The sequence below is a fragment of the Rhyacophila brunnea genome, unplaced genomic scaffold, assembly GCF_057557595.1.
Source record: "Rhyacophila brunnea isolate RB1 unplaced genomic scaffold, BYU_Rbru_1.0 scaffold_16, whole genome shotgun sequence".
NCBI lineage: Eukaryota > Metazoa > Arthropoda > Insecta > Trichoptera > Rhyacophilidae > Rhyacophila > Rhyacophila brunnea.
Genome location: NW_028232816.1, coordinates 24,764,093 through 24,781,294, shown reverse-complemented (window position 1 = coordinate 24,781,294; position 17,202 = coordinate 24,764,093). Strand labels below are relative to the sequence as shown.

Sequence of the window (17,202 nt, the reverse complement as noted above, 5' to 3'; positions counted from 1 at the left end):
ATTTTTACATATTAACATAATATCTTAAAATGCCTTTCATGATTTTCATATGTTAATATAATAAGATTTATTTTATGTTCTGCAAACATTTACAACTTTTTCGTTTCACTTTTTAAACTTACTTACGCAAATACTATTTTTACTGTAAAAATAAAAGAGTTAATAAAAAATAATATGATGTTTCCCATTTATAAAACGACATAAAAGTTCAAAAAAAAAAAAAAAACTACGTTATAAATGTAACACTAAAACGAAAGTTCTTTTAACGCCCTCCATATGTCTTGTTGCTTTTCGCTGAAAGTTTGCCTAGGTTAATTTCGTACACAAAGAGAAACAGTTCCTTTAAAGCCTTCCCTAAATAATATTCATAAGTTTGCATTAGAAAGCTCGCTTGGCGGCTCGCATTTTGGCGTTTGCAAATTACACTAACATTATTTCAGCTTATCTTTATACTTACCCCCCGAGTTGTAAAAGTACCAAACTTTTTAGAAACAAATTTTTATGAGGCGCATAAAGCGAGTTTATTTAGTGGGTATTTTTATTACCGCAATCGTTCCGAGTCAAGCAACCCATCGTCTTTAGTCCACCATTTTAGACGTAATAACAAACGATCATTTTGTGACACTAACACAAACAATAATAATTATTTATACGCATTGATATTCTCGAAGGGGTCATAGCTAGGAACTGGGTCTAGGAGAATTCGGCGTCGGAACAACTGGGCGCTACGCAATCGAACGAAATTCGAAAATAAATGGACGTTCGTGAATTGGAGGTAATTCTAAAACATATATTTAATACTAATATAGTAATATGTTATTTAATACTTGGTGAGAATTTTAATATGCACACACAAATGATGATTTAATTGTGCATATGTTTAAGTTCTGTCGAGCATAATTTATTTATTTATTTAAGAATACAAAACATTGTTGACATAACAAATCTAAATTCAAGACGTACACAACATGAGATTTACATTATAACAAATATTACAATATAGAATATAATAATAATAATAACAGAAAAATAAATTAAATCAAAACATACTTAAGTACAAGTTAACACAGAAAAATAAAATTTTGAAAACAAAAAACATACAATTTTACACAGAAAAATAAAGTTTCAAAAACAAAATGCAAGGTACATCACTGAAAATGTCTATGTCTTTAGGAAGCGCATTTACTAATCTTGCACCTCTCGCTAATGGTGCCTGATAGGCTATAATAATTCTCAATTCACAATAAAAAAACATTATGTTAAGAGCAAAATGAATTAAAACTACCAAGTCTCAGATAGAAACTTATTAAAATTCTTTTATGTATCAAATCGAAACGCCACATTCAACAGTACTGCGCCAACTTGTCCTGGCGCCCAGTTGTTACAGTGCTCCAGGAGCATGCTTGGCATACCTTAAAAACCTCTGTTAACCATAAGTGGCCAGACAGTGTTCAAATAATTCAAATGTATTTATTGATATATTGTGAACTTTACAAATAAAAAATTCAAGACATTCACAAAATGACGAGAGACATAGAATAAATTTCAATATCGATTTACAATCGTTGTTCTAATTATATGACCAGACTCTTTGATTCAATGACTCATTCATATCATCGTCAGCAATCGTCAACCTTCTATCAACGACGCACAAAGATTCACTCACTAATTCGTTTTTGTTGATAGTTGGTTTAATTGGGTTATAATATTAAATAACAAAAACATATTACTCATTAGACAGCCTGGTGGCTACACACATTCTTCTTTCATGTTTTTTTTTACTATTTTACTGAATACCATTGAAGATTGTGTTTGTACCAGTAGAAAGATACTGATTAATGATTATATTATTTATTATTATGTCTTTGTTTTGTTTCTTATTATTATTGTATGTTGAATTAATGAATGAAGGCAAGTAACCGTCGTTATCATCACAAACGTCAAACTAACAAGATGCAATGCGCTTGGCCGTATTTGGAAGCTCAAACCAATCTGCCACGCGGATCATTCACTAAATCGTGCCGGAAAATATAAATTATTGTATTTTGCCCACGTCTCGGCGAAAAGATTCAAAATGAAATTTTAAGATTGGGTTGTTGTTTTAATTTAATAAAACGGATTTTTTTTAGTACTTATTCCTCTTTTAATCAATAAATTAGGACGGGTTTCGTCCGCCTCAGAGGGATATTTTCAACTAAATACATTTTTTTTATAAAACAATATTTATCAAACAAAATACAAAGCGACAGAAATAATATAACAATAGGTACATTACACACTAGTATCACAAAGTGAACGATATTTTCAAAAATAAAGAATCGGCACGGTGAGCAAATAACAGTGGATATTATGTGAAAATTATAACCAGTTTAATGGGACACTTTAACTAACCTGTCAAAAGAATAACGCTATGTTTATGTTTAAAAGTTTTTCGCAGGCATTATGAAAGGATTATCGTGTCGCTTTTTTATAGGCTGTGATTTATAATCATAACTTAATATCTTGTAAACACAGTCTAGTACAATATTATGGTCTTCAATTGCAATCGTCATATTAGTATGATATTAACTCGGTTATCTAAAATTATCACATACTTAAAACCAGTTTGGCGAGAGAGACCATTTTTATAGAGATAATAATATGTTTATGGAAAATTCTCATATCCCAAATCGACTTGTTACTTTCACGGAGGTACGTCAGTACACTCGCGCAAGTGACACCATTAAGTTAAATGGAGTGAGACTATTTAAGCAAGTTGAGAGTATTAAGTATATTAAATTTGTTGTTCTATCAAAAGTCAATGCACGGTAATCATTCTAAATAAATCAGTAAGGCCGATTGCACATACAAACTCGTCAGGACTGCAACACATCGATTTTGTCGATGTGATTTAGTTTTCATTCACAAAACACATATTATTTAATGTACAGCCGTACATGGTGCGACATTTTGGTAAAAAAAATCTTGTCGTAAAGCAAAATGTTGCATCGCCCCATGTTTTGTCTCTTCGCGCGGAAAAGAGTTACGACATTTTCAGTATGTCTAAGAGCATACTTCACTGAAATGGCAAATAATTTTCAACTATAGGTGCGACGAAATTCCGGACTGGCTGGCAATCGGAGAGTGAAAGTTGAGCTGTGAACACGTCAATTTGTTTCGTGATGGTGACGGAGGAGTTAATTCTTAAATCGTGTAAAGATGACTAAAAGACGTTACCCATGTACTTGAAAAAGAAAACATGTCAATGAATATATTATTATTATTACTAATAGAACAATAAATATAACATTAAATGAACACTTGTTGAATTTTTATGACAAATTATGTTTTGTTCTGCACGCGTCGTTTGCACAATCTTCGCGTCGCGTAGTCACGGTTGTTTTAGACCGTGCCCCAGCTGAAGTATAGCCTTAAGTATCAGTTCAGTACGGCCAGGCTGTCTTTGCCTCGCAGTCGACAATGTAATTGTTAAGTATTAATATTGAAAAACGGTCAACGAAAAAATAAATTTGGCGGAAACCAATCGTCATCTTCAGCTTCCACTCCAACATATATACAAGCAAAATGAATTTACAAACAAGGTAGTATAAATAAGTAATAAGTATTAGGCGGCTCGCACATCAAAACTTGTCTCGTCTGCAACGTGACGAATACGTCGATGTGACGTCATCGTTATTCACAAAACACACGTTGCCAAATGGAGCACCGCAGATTGGTCAAATGCGACTTTTTAGTTTGAAAAAAAAAATCTAGTGCTGCTAGCAACAAATCGCATGCGTCTCGGGCCGCGATCCAAAAACGCCAGAACGCATGCGCACACCTGGTCATTCTTATATAATATCCAAATATATTATATACGTTTCGTGAGGTTACGCGCGACTATCGCTAGGTAGATGTGCGTGGTCTTAATATGCAACATCGTAGCGACGATTCCAGAAGGTTTGATTAATGGCTGTGTGGCAGACAAGACGAGTTTAGATGTATGTAGTGCCAGAATTAAATGACGCATTTAAACACAATCAACCGAAAAGAGTTTTTAAAACTCTTATATAATACGTATAGGACATTATAAATTATAAATTTTATCGGAATCAGTGCCGACGGTTGGGGTGGGTATTATTAATTATTCCGGACACTTTTAATTGGAATCGCTACATAAATTAGAAACTCGATTAATACCATTAATAAAATTATCCCGATTACTAAAAAATACCATCGACATAAATAAAAGGGTTTTAAAACAGTATTATTTTTCGCGGAAAATCCTTATTGATTAAAAAATACATTAAATATATAATTAATAAAAAAATGTTTGCTTTAGTTAAAAAAACTTTTATAAAATGTTAAATTATGATAAAGGAATGCTTGTTTTTTTATTTATTTTAAGTATGTTTTCTTTATTTTCGAATTCAGCAAAAAAGGTTCCAAAATCATTATGCATGTCAGACGGATTTTTTAAAATGTCGATTAATTCAATTTTCAGAAGTAATTCAAGAATTTCGGTTGCGATTAATAAATACATAATATGAATATTAATAAACCATTTTTTTTATCCGACGAATAATTCACAAGATTTTGAGAATGTAACACTCCATATTATTGAACATGCATAACTTTAAAACACCTCATATACCTATATATTTTATACCCACTAGAAAAAATTATGTTTGAAAAAAAAATACGATGCTCCACGGAATTTCAACCCGTATAACCACTGGTATCGTGCCAAGTTTGCATTAACCAATTATGCTACGAGCCTCTTATGTAATTACGACAATATAAACTAGTACCTAAGTCCTACATGAAATGCTTATCAAATCGTGTTATTATTGACTATCGGTTTTTGTGTATTAAATCAAGGAATATTAATTACCTAAATAACTAACCGACGCCCAGCTCTCGCCAAATATTTTAGTAATAACGTCTACCTGAACTTGCTAACTTGAAGAATTTCAAAACCTGGTACATGCGGTATAACTGATCATTATACATAACTCTCCACACCTACTATAATTCACAACATTGTATAGCCGCGAAATAGATTTCTTCTTACAGGGGTGTCGATCAGTCCAGGTGCTGTCATAGTTAGAAATATCATAATGATAACACGGAGTAGATCCCGGCTATTTCAAACAACTCTCTCTACTGAACCATTTCAAAGTGACCACTTTTCAAATCAGTTGCTTAACCAATTAACAACTATCAATGGCTCCATCTATTAAACAAATTTTAGACGTGCATATTTTCAAGTGCCATCCTGCATTGCTGCACAATACTTTGCCAGATCATAGTCACACATATGATGCTCATTACCTTCTTATTCTTATTCATGTCGCTATAACCTTATGTAGATCTTGGCTTCCTCCAGCAAATGTCTCCGTCCAGGTATATCTAAAGCATCTTCTCCCCAGCTTAAGACGCCCAAGGTTGCTTCTATCTTGTACAAAACGAGTATTCGTTTGCTTTCCGGCTTTCCAAATGTCAGTTTCTTTGTCATGCGTGACTCGTCCATTACGTGTACATAACCCAGCCATCTAAGGTGATACAATTTAATGGACTGTAAAAGATGTGGGTCCCTGTGTACAACGTACAGATCGTGAGTGTTTCTTCGTCTCCACCCCGACTAGGGATTCTAATCCCGGGATCCCGAACTATTTTCGATACCTATGAATCCCGGGATTGGTAAACATAATCCCGAAACTTTCGGGATTGATTTTTTTATCAATTTTTATGGAAAATCAAATAAAAGCGAAAATATAACAGAAAAAATACTTTTAATAACATATATAGAAATAAACTGAGTATAAAGGAAGTTTGATTTATTAGCCATGTGTTGCCAATTCATTTTATTTTTTCACATAAATTAATAAAAATGAGAAAGATTGTAAAAAAAATGCTTGGCACTTTTAACAAAGTGATTCCACCATGATCTCATCGTTTTACGACAGTTTCATATTTGGCTGACTAATTAGATTTATGAAGCGGAAGCATTAAACCTATAGATTTCTAAGATTGAAGGTACACAATACTAACAATAAATGTCTTAAATAGTATAAATTATACTAGATTTATTTCTGACCGATTTTATCAACGTTATTTGTATATATATAAATTTTATATTAACTATTGAAAAAAATCCAATCCCGGGATCTTCAAATTGTTATCCCGAAATCCCGGGATCAAGATTTTTGCTCGGGATTGGATTCTCTAACCCCAACTGTGTCATTGATGAGTCCGAAGTTAACACGCAACACATTATGCACCAAGTATCCGAGCCATACATGACAACTGCTCTTATTTCTGTTTTATACCAGATGCATTTCAAGTATTCAGTTCAATGCTTTGGAACGTAGCATTTTTATTACACCAAATCGTCATTTTTTGCCTAGCACAACCATTATTCTTTTAATTTTCTCACTGTTTTCATAATCTAAACAGCTTATATTGATTGATTGAATCGTATTGTTTCCTCTAATCAGCGAATTGAATAATATATCAAATGATTTAACAATACTACCGCATAAAAAATGTTGTTTTAAACAAAATACAACAATAATTCATTTTTTGATAATAATTTTAGACACAACACTTTACGTTTGGATAAAAATACATTTATTAAATCTACATACACGCGTTTGCCAATGCAAAGGTTCTTTCGTACTCCTGAATAAATTTCAATACGAGAAAACTTAATACTCTCTGATGTGTTTCATATTCAAATTTTCTTCTGACTTATCCCTTCACGATTTACGTTATTTTACACAGAGTTATATAACATGAATGTACATTTTCATTTTACGTAGTGACTACATTAGAAAGTTAAAAAAAATCATTATTTTCTTCTCACCCGTTCCCTCATGGCTGACGATAATGGCTACTTACTCCTGCACAACCTAGATTATTCTACCTCTCAGAGTACTTTGCTTTTAGGTTAGGTAAATCTGTAATAGGTGAATCTGTTCCTCATTTGGTCGCTACAGCACACTGATGCTCTTTATTTGACCCGACTTTCCTGAAAGTTACCTAATCAGTCTCTCTAAATTCTCCAACCCATGATGTATAATAAATAATATATCAGAATACTTGTTATATACCTATATTTACCACAGCCATTCCTTTGTTTAGTCTCTGAATGATTGATTTCTAAGAAATTTGATATATTCTGTGTCAACACAATAATTCAATAGAATTAATTGTCATCCTTCCCCTCCACATTTAACCTTCAAGGTTAAATGATATCATTCAACAATATTATATAGAGAATATTGATCATTCATAAATATCATAATATGCGTCGTAATTAAAATTCCTTGATTCAACTGGTGGTAAGAGGTATCATCAAATGTTTGGCAATGAATTTATGTCCGCCTTCTCATTTCTGCTTAACATCCATCTTTTATATTAATGTTCGATCCTATGTATGCAGACTCGTCCACTCTATATAGATCAGAGAGTACATGGAGTAGATTGGTTTGAATAATGTATCAGTTTTTATTATAGATAAAAATAATTATTTAAGTACCGTCAACATTAAATTGTAATTGGCATAAATCAAAATAAGATGAAAAAATAGCTAGGGATTGCAATACTGGTATTTCAAAACCAGTATTCCATTATTTATCAATACCGAAATACCGGTTTTAACAATCCAAAATACCGGAATTTTCGGTATTAAGAAAGCACACTCATTTACGTTTTTGAAAATGAATTATAAGTTATGTGCTGCTCAAATGCATATTGAGTGAATCCAACAGAGCTGAAAAAATGATAAAACAAATTTCATCAAATATATTTGCATAAGTAATTGTTGCGATGAATTATCATAATATTATTTCAAAATAGAAAACATATGTGACAAAAATGTTCAATTATTCTATAATAATAATTGATGACTGTACAAGCGTTGAATTTAAGAAGCTTTTCCTGCAGCCGGACTTATTTGCACTTGATGAACTTTAAGGGCTTTAATTAAAATTATCAATATATTCAAATTTTTTGTAAAAAATCACTAATTCTACAATTATGATCAATACATATTTTTAAATGTCAAAATAGTAAATGTAGGTATGTTACGTTATATAGTATTAGGTATATATAATAGGTTATACAATAATATTTTAAAATGATTTTAATACCTATATTTATTGATGTTTCAATCATGTTTAAGAAATACGCAAAATCCGGTATTGACATTTTCATTCGGTATTGCAATCCCTAAAAACAGCGACTCAAAACCACATGCAGAACTGGAAACTGAATCTAGATAAAACTCTGGAACCCCCAAAGCTAAATAATTATATTGGAACAGGACCTATAAAAGTTAGGTTAGAATTGTGTAAACTTAAACTGAAATTAAATTTCTTCTTTTTAACTGTAAGCTTACATTTTAAAATATCGGCTAACATCCACTAAATAGACCCCCTCCCCTGTCTTATGATAAATGAGTTGGCTGCGACACAGATAAATATTAATTTAATGTTTTATTTAAATAGTAATATAAATGTCAACAAATATACAAAAGGTGTACAAGAAACATTTTACTTGGTCCCACAATTTTGAGAAGGCGGGCATCATGTATGATAATATATAAAGAAGTACAGAAATAATAGTCAGCCGGGAAGCTTGCTGCTCGTTGGGCAGACACCATTTATTTAATTCTCTAATTTAAATAATAATTATTGTAAACTGGATGATATCTACCTTTATCATTGGAATATAAAAACGTTCGTTCTCTCTGTCAAATGGTCATTAAATTAGATTTGCTAGCTTCAACAAGGCATTTTACAAATCTGATTCAAATACTCGTACCATTAACTGTCTAATAATATTCGATTAGTGTCTCATAAGATTTTAATATTTTTTGATGTCTACTAATTATTTCTAGCATACAATAGTATGTTAACTTATCCGATTGTCTTTAGAATTCAAAGTTAACGGCGCACGTAGTGATTCAATGAGTGATCGTTCAAGCTGTAGTAAGTACTGTTTGCTTTGGAGGAGTGCAGCAACTCCAATTAATACTTCTCTAAAACAAACAATGATAAATGGAGTCGGATTGGTATTGTTCAAACGGAACAACTACCAACCTGAGTTGCAACTGGAATCTAAAAACACATAGATTAATTATCATTCAATAAAGTAAAAATATTATAAAAATATCATGTAAAGAAATTGAAATACCATAACAGTGGCAGTTATACCAACTTAACTAATGGGTGCTTACCTTTTACTTAGACAAAAATTATGAAATGGTGAGCAGTCAAAAGGTGAGGTGTCAAACCAAGCTATGATATAAGCACTCACTTTTTAACATTTATGATCACTATAGTCTGGAAAATCATTATTAATATAGTCACGCTTGAACAACGCTACCGAATTATCCATAATTACTTTGAAAATCAGTTGTCCATTCACGAAGCTAATTGACGAATTCGTGATCGTCCACCAGAGCAAACTATCAATCAAACTATAGTCCAGTCCTATGGAAGATCTTGTAAGTGCAGGGGTTAAAGCCACAAAATCATCATATATATTGTTTTTCACCGATTAGACGCTAGAACGGTTAAATAAAAACGCACTTGTTGTTTTATCGTATTGCGATTGCTTTCAAAAATGAAAATCATTTTTTTAATAAGCAAAATTTCCTCACATTGAGTTAGAGGTATAATATCGGACCTTATTTCTTAAAAAAAATGAAGCCGAAGGTCACGTTACATTCAATGGAGATCGTTATCGGACCATATCAATGATTTATTTTTAAAAATATGGATGACACTGATCCAGACAAGATGTGGTTTCAACACGACGACTGCAATAATTGACTTATTGATAACAAAATTTGGCGATAAGTTAATTTTCCGATAAGTTAATTTACAAAACAAAACCAGTCAATTGGCATCCAAGATTGTATGATTTGACACCTCTGGATTATTTCCTGTAGAGTTACACGCAGTTACTAGTTTAATAAATCAGCAAAATTTAACGGCTTAAAAGCTAACATTGTTCGTATTATTCGTGATAATTAATATACGGTTAGTAACGCTCGAAAAAGTGATATCCAGAATGCACTTCGTCAAGAATAGCCACAATGGCCTGACCGAAATCATTTTCAAATGTTAATGCCATCTATTAATCTTTCCAATAATTTTTTTTTTTTTTTTTTATTATTTGTGTTATTTTTTACGATTTCAAGTTCTATCGGGTTTATAAAAACACATTTTACAATTAATACTCCAGAACGCTTTTAGTATTATTGGATTGATAATTGCGCTTCCAGCATTTAATGAATTAGTTTTTTTGAAAAAAAAAATAACGGCCTCTTGATTACTTGTTGATTCCATTAGGTACTAGCTTTTTTCATTCACTCTAAAATCCAACGATAATCTTGGCCACCTCGTAAAGAGGATTTTAATGGCGTACGTACCTACTTACCAACCGTATAAAATGTCTTTGGGAGCTAACTCTGTAACGTGCCTAGAATTATGCAGTTATCCATATCATAGTTCACCGTGAGATATTTTATCAAAAATAAATCAGCAGAAAAGTATTGAGATCAAATTAAATTATGTCTAAATAAAATACTTGAAAAATACACAATAAAAACCACCAGAATACAAAGGAAAGATTGAATAAAATATACAGGTAATTTAAATAAAATTCTTATAAATGCTCGTAAGTTTCAAGTTGTATCAAATATTTGATAATAATGACAGCGTTATAAATATCAAATTAATGTTGTTATTGATTCTAATAATAGTGGAACATTCCTGTCTGCAATCCCCACAAATAACGCGTCATTTTTTATCGAAATGCTATACGACCATATCTTTCCGGTAAGACAGCTCATGGTGAACTGTGGTACGACAAAATGTAGTTCATACAATTATTTACATTTCAGCATTCTGCACAATCTGTCTGATTTTGTATAAATGGTGTTTACGTTATCAGTATTCTCTATTTTTTTCATAAAGTAACACGTGAACAATACCTAGTATCTATAGGGTCTTTCAATTAGGACACTCGATTGTTAAATGTTAATAAAACAAGTTATGTGTGAGATATCGACTCATTTTTTTTTATTTGAAAGAATATTTTATGGCAATAAGTATGGACTATAACGTCGTCCAAATGTCCGCCGCTGCTTTGCTTGGTGACACGTATTCAGGAGGTCCAATTTTCGATAACTTTGTTGCATAAATCTGGCTGAATTTACTGTATGGCGTTCGTTATGTTGACTTTGAGGGCATCAATTGTTTGCGGTTTATTCGCATAGACATGCGATTTAAGATAGCCACGAAGGAAGAAGTCTAAAGACGATCTCGGTTCACGTCGCCGCCGCACGAGATAACCATGCCCTCAAACCGCTCGTGCAGAATGTCCATCGTGGCATGTGCTGTGCCAACCAACAACTATGTAACCACGTGTTATTGGTATCTATATTATCCAGTTTAGGCCACAAGAAGTTGCTTATCATCGATCTGTAGCGCTCACCGTTGACGGTTATGGCAATGCCAATGTGTTTTGGAAGAAGTATGGACCGATAATTCCGCAAGATTAAAATCCGCACCAAACAGTGACTTTCTTGGGATGCATTTGATGTTGGTGCATCTCGTGTGGATTGGTATTGATCCGAAATCCCGAGATCCTAAATCCGATAATTTTGATTTTTGACAACGTCGAATAGTCGACTCAGCAGGATGGTTGTGGCAAAGATAAAAATCACGTATTGCGCGGGACGTTTCTCGAACGGAGCACTGATTTTGATTTTAAAAAAATGATGATTTGCACACGTTGTTTAACGTTAAAACCTTCCAGGGTAATTTTCCATACACCACTTAATAATTCACAACAAATTTTTGACAGTGTCACTTTAACAACATGGCTGCTATAACCTAAAAAAATCGAGCTTCTTTATTGAAAGACCCTTTATTTATTTCCATTTTAATGAAATAAAACACAGTAAAATATATTTTGTAAACATGTGATTAGAGTTTGCAATTGACTCGACTGCGCTCAATAATTTGCATTATATTTTGTAATGTATAATCATAAGTTTCATTATTCCCCATTTAAAAAAAATATTAACTGAATAATTCGTTTCGAAGTGAAAAAAAATAATTCGTTTCATTGGACCACTAATTTTTCGTATAAAATGAATTTTCTGAATTATAATAATATTTGTTAAAAAATAGTTAAAATATTTTAAATTACCACTATTACGTCATATCGCGGGCCATGGGTTACTCATCACTGATCCCATGCATTATTCTAGGGCTGTAAAGTTATAAAAAAGGAATAGACATGAAACTTTATTTATGTCGTATTAAAATATGAGAAGAATGAAAACTTTTAGTTGACGAGTTTAATTAAAAATCTGCTCTTCTTTGTTTTATTTTCCTTCCTTACAAAAGAATTCAAAGTATGATATTGCGCTCGCAAGCCCTTCCGTTACAGGGTAAAGTCTATTCCTGCGCTTCAATTTCTCGGGAGACGTTTTATTTAATCATAGCAACAACAAACTGGAAGCAACATTCCCTGGGTGAAAGACATTATTATCAACTAGGGACGGTAAGATATCAATTATCCAGTCGTCGGTTGTAATACTACCTTCCGTAAATGATAAGTAAAAGCTAAATCACTTAGAAGCTTTTTATTTTCATAAGACAAAAATATTTTCATTGTAATAATAATTGTATTGTTGCAAAGAATCATTGCGTACACAAGAAATATAATATTATCACTAGTGGCTTATTGGACAATAGGCCTTTATCTATATGCTATACCTAAGCTTATAAAAATACATCTATATATTATAAATAGGGAACTCAGAAATAATGGAAACTGAAATACCTAACGGGTAAGGCGATAGCAGGTAACCGACTCGAGTAAGGAAGAATCCGGGTAAAACTTACACACGTGTCAAGAATACGTTGTACGTCGAATACTGAAAACTGCTCTCGGTTTATGCAGTTACGCTCATTTAATTTTGGTGTATTACACACACTATTGCACGTGCATAATGCATGCTTCATTTTCGTTGGACACTCACACATTCAAAACCCTGCATCAGTATGCGGTGTATTGAATATAGGCTATCGGTATTCTATTTATTATATGTTCTGTGATTATAAAAGTTCGGTAGATGAATACAATTATGTATTAAATAATAATAATTAATTACTATCTTCACGGAGCACGGAGCAGTGGAGCAACGGAGTTTTACCCGGAGCAGGAACGGAGCCAGAGCACCGAAGATTTGTAGTGTTCCACTGCTCCGTCTGTTTTTTTATTTTATATTTTAGTTTAGCACTGCCAAATGACAAATAACCTCACTTTTTTGACAGAAGAGGCAAATAATGAAAGACAATAATTTGCTGTCAGCATTTTTGTTTAATTAAATTATTAATGGAAAGGACGAATAATCAATCTTATTTTTACTTATGTTTTAGTTTTTTAACATTTGTATACATATAATACCTATTAAAACGTTTTACCCGGAGCGGAGCAGACCCTGGAGCGAAGCTAGAGCAAGTATTAAAGTATTAGGTCCCGGAGTAGAGCTCGAGAGGAGCAACTCAAAAAAGGATCTGCTCCAACACTGCTTCCAGAGGCTCGGCGATTTTATTTTTTTTTATAATACGGTAAAAGATGTTTTTATTTGTAAAGTATCTAGCGATAGTGATGAAATTTTGTAGCAAAAACGAATAAAGTAATTAAAAATTGACTGATTTCTTTGGTCAGTAATGATCGTCACCACCTACTATGCACTATAAGTTTTGTTTTCGCGAAAACGTTTAAACTAGTTTAAAGTAACAGTAGCGTTACAGAAATTAATGATTTTTGGTTTAAGATAACTCGTGTTACTATGCGAAGTATAGGAAATAAATGGGTATCTTTTAATTAATGTTTTACAAACGTATTGTTCAATTGTAATTTAATGACAATTGCCAGTGACGTTCACTATATAGGTACATAGATAATGAGGTATGGTAACATTTAAATGGGGTAGAGGTCCCCGCCAAGACATAATTTCAAAAGTGAAACGACATAATGACAAAAAGTGAAATTAATAATAAACACATGAGTTTTCCAGCCACGGGATTCGACCCCTCAATCAGCAGACTTAGAGATGGAAACGGATGGAACAAAAGTTTGCTGCAACAAAAGCATAATGACATACACTAACATCTTATGATCTGAGTGTCCATTAGCTCCGTGTATTAACGGTCCAAAACTTTTCCCGGATAAAAGCCATTCGCGTTTGGTTTCCCGTTTACGTTAGCCACACCTGCGATTCTGGTGGCGCTAATATTTGCACAGGCGAGGCGGTATATGAATGAAGTTTAACTCTGGAAAGCTTATTTACGTATATTTAAAGTAACTTATTCGGTATGTTAATAAGGCAGTACAGGGTTAAGTTTCTATCGTTTTGAACTTTCAAATTTCTTTTACGTAGAATAGTTAAATATTATGCAGAATAAATATTGTATCTTTTGCAGTAAGTACCTACATATTTTATTAATATATACTGTACATTGTAGTATTTTTAACATATTATTATATAGTATTATGATGTCAAAAAGGAATAAATCGGAACTAGGGAAGGCCTTCATAAATAATTAATTGACATGAATTGATGATTATGAAATAAATAACATTAATCCAATAGAATCCACCCTACATCATACCTGATTAACCCTTAAATGAATGGTGTTGTCTTTGGGTAACTATATGGGTATTATTCAGATATTTTGTGTGAATGCAATTTTATCAAGCAGTTCTCTACATCGAACAGAATATATTTGAAAAATAGTAATAGTTTTTATACGTAGGTGCCACTATTAATATATTAATATAATTAAGGTGAATATTATAAACTATCAGATACTAAGCTTAAAATTTGAAACACTTACCCACAAAGACGTTAAAAGATCCCATTTAATTAATATATATATTATTTTGTAGTCATATTTATTATTTAAGTTTAGTTTATTACGTTTTATCTAATTTATAGAAAGTATTTATGATTAATTCAAAATTGTAATATTTATTTCAATTATTACATGAATAAAAATAGAAAAAAATAAAAATGTGTAGGTACATATAACATAAAATCGTTTTTATTAAGTTATTATAATTTTCTAATATTATCATATGTGCCTCTACAGAGGAGAAATGGGTATTAGTGAATTTCTGAACCAATCATATTTTTAATTTGAGTCTATGTAAATACGTCAATCACACACCCAAAATTGGAATACGAGACGCACACCATTATAACCTGATACGTTACCGCTCGACCATCCTGGGCACCCTTATTATTGGATATTATTCTGAAATAGTAGCTGGATTTAAATAGAATAATTACAAGACAAAAAGAATATTTTATATTCAACATTTTTAAATTTTCTGTTGAATCATATAAACTTGACTTGACTAGCTTAAACGATCAAAAAATTTGTACTTAATAGAAATAATACTGAAATGTCATTTTGGCATGTCATATTGATTTTCATAGTAACGCACGTATATATTAATAATTTAGTTGCTAGGACCCCAGACTCCTAGCAACTAGGGAATCCAATCCCGAGCCAAAATTCTGATCCCGGGATTTCGGGATTACAATTTGACAATCCCGGGATCCCAGGACTGGTCCCGGGATTAGCATTTTTTTCCATTGTTAATATACAATTTTTATATTTACACATAACATTGATAAAATCGGTCAAAAATAAATCTAGTATAATTTATAATATTTAAGACATTTATTGTTAATATTGTATATCTACGTTCAATATTGGAAATACATAAGTTTAATGGAGTAAATAATATTAAATATATATATATATATATATATATAAATAATAATGTGAATTTAATACGAGATTGCTGTTTCTGATAGTAAAGACTTACCGAATGGATTAGCGAGATTTAAAATAGCAAATAATCATGGCGTACTTATGGTCTTTCCGCTTCATAAATCTAATTAGTCAGCCAAATATGAAATTGCCATAAAACGTATGAGATCACGGTGGAATTACTTTGTTAAAAGTGCGAAGCATTGTTTTTTCCTAATCTTTCTCATTTTTAATAATTTATGTGAAAAAATGAAATGAATCGGCAATTTACAGATGGGTATAAATCAAACTTCATTTAAACTCAGTTTATTTCTAATGTAGCTATTTTTTATTAAAAGTATTTTTTCTGTTATATTTTCGCTTTTATTTTATGTTCCATAAAAATTGATAAAAAAATCAATCCCGAAATCCCGGGATTATGTTTATCAATCCCGGGATTCATAGGTATCTAAAATAGCTCGGGATCCCTACTAGCAACCAATAATGGCGTCGAAATAACTTTTCATACAAAACAGAATTAACTGAAAATGAATTCAATTCTACTTAAAGATGGCTAAAAGTATTTTAAAAAAAATGCATTGGCGTCGTATTCTGATATATTCTAAGAGTTTCAAATGTCTAGCTAGTCGGGAAGTTAGTTAAAAATCGATTGCAAGATTTGTACCGGACAAAGACTCACCGGACAAATAAGAATACGAGCTAAGAAAAACATTGTAAAATGTGTGAGTGTGAGTCTCATATTTTTAGTATTTATAATGGCATGATAACTATATCAGTTATCAACCTGATAAATTAAACAGTAATTATTATATTACAATATATATAAGTAACTTAATATATATTGTAAATATTAAATATATCGACAATAACTGTTATTTTTCTGCGATGCTACTACAGTCCGTATCAAGCCATGTTCTCCACAACACTCCACAACACATTTCCCTTCCAGTCATGAACCAGTAAGATCACCCTGCTATCTCACCCTTATTTTCATCGCAGTAGCGTTTCAGTTTTCCCAAGGGTTTCACTACTTGATCCCTACAATGACTTCCCAGTATCATTTTTTATGATTTTTTTATTATAAAATTAACTTCTTAGAACAAAGAATATGTCCCTTTTGGCAAATATTATCCAATTAACCTAAGTCTTCTGTCACGGTATCCTAGATACGATAAAAAATGTCACGTCTGTTGAAATTCAGCACGTCTTGATTTCCCCAATCGCATTGCCATTGCAGTGTTATCCCCAGGCATTCGGTTATACTTTTCTATCCATCAAGAGAATCCAAGGTAGCATTTACATTACATGTTTTCTTTTATTGTTTCTGTTTTGTATTTTTTTTAAA

General features: G+C 31.9%; 1 protein-coding gene across 1 annotated transcript in view; it reads left to right on the top strand.

Moving 5' to 3' along the window:
- Positions 1 to 17,202, top strand: part of Dscam4 (Down syndrome cell adhesion molecule 4) — a 304,268-nt gene that overhangs the window by 113,116 nt on the left and 173,950 nt on the right. The window lies entirely within an intron of this gene.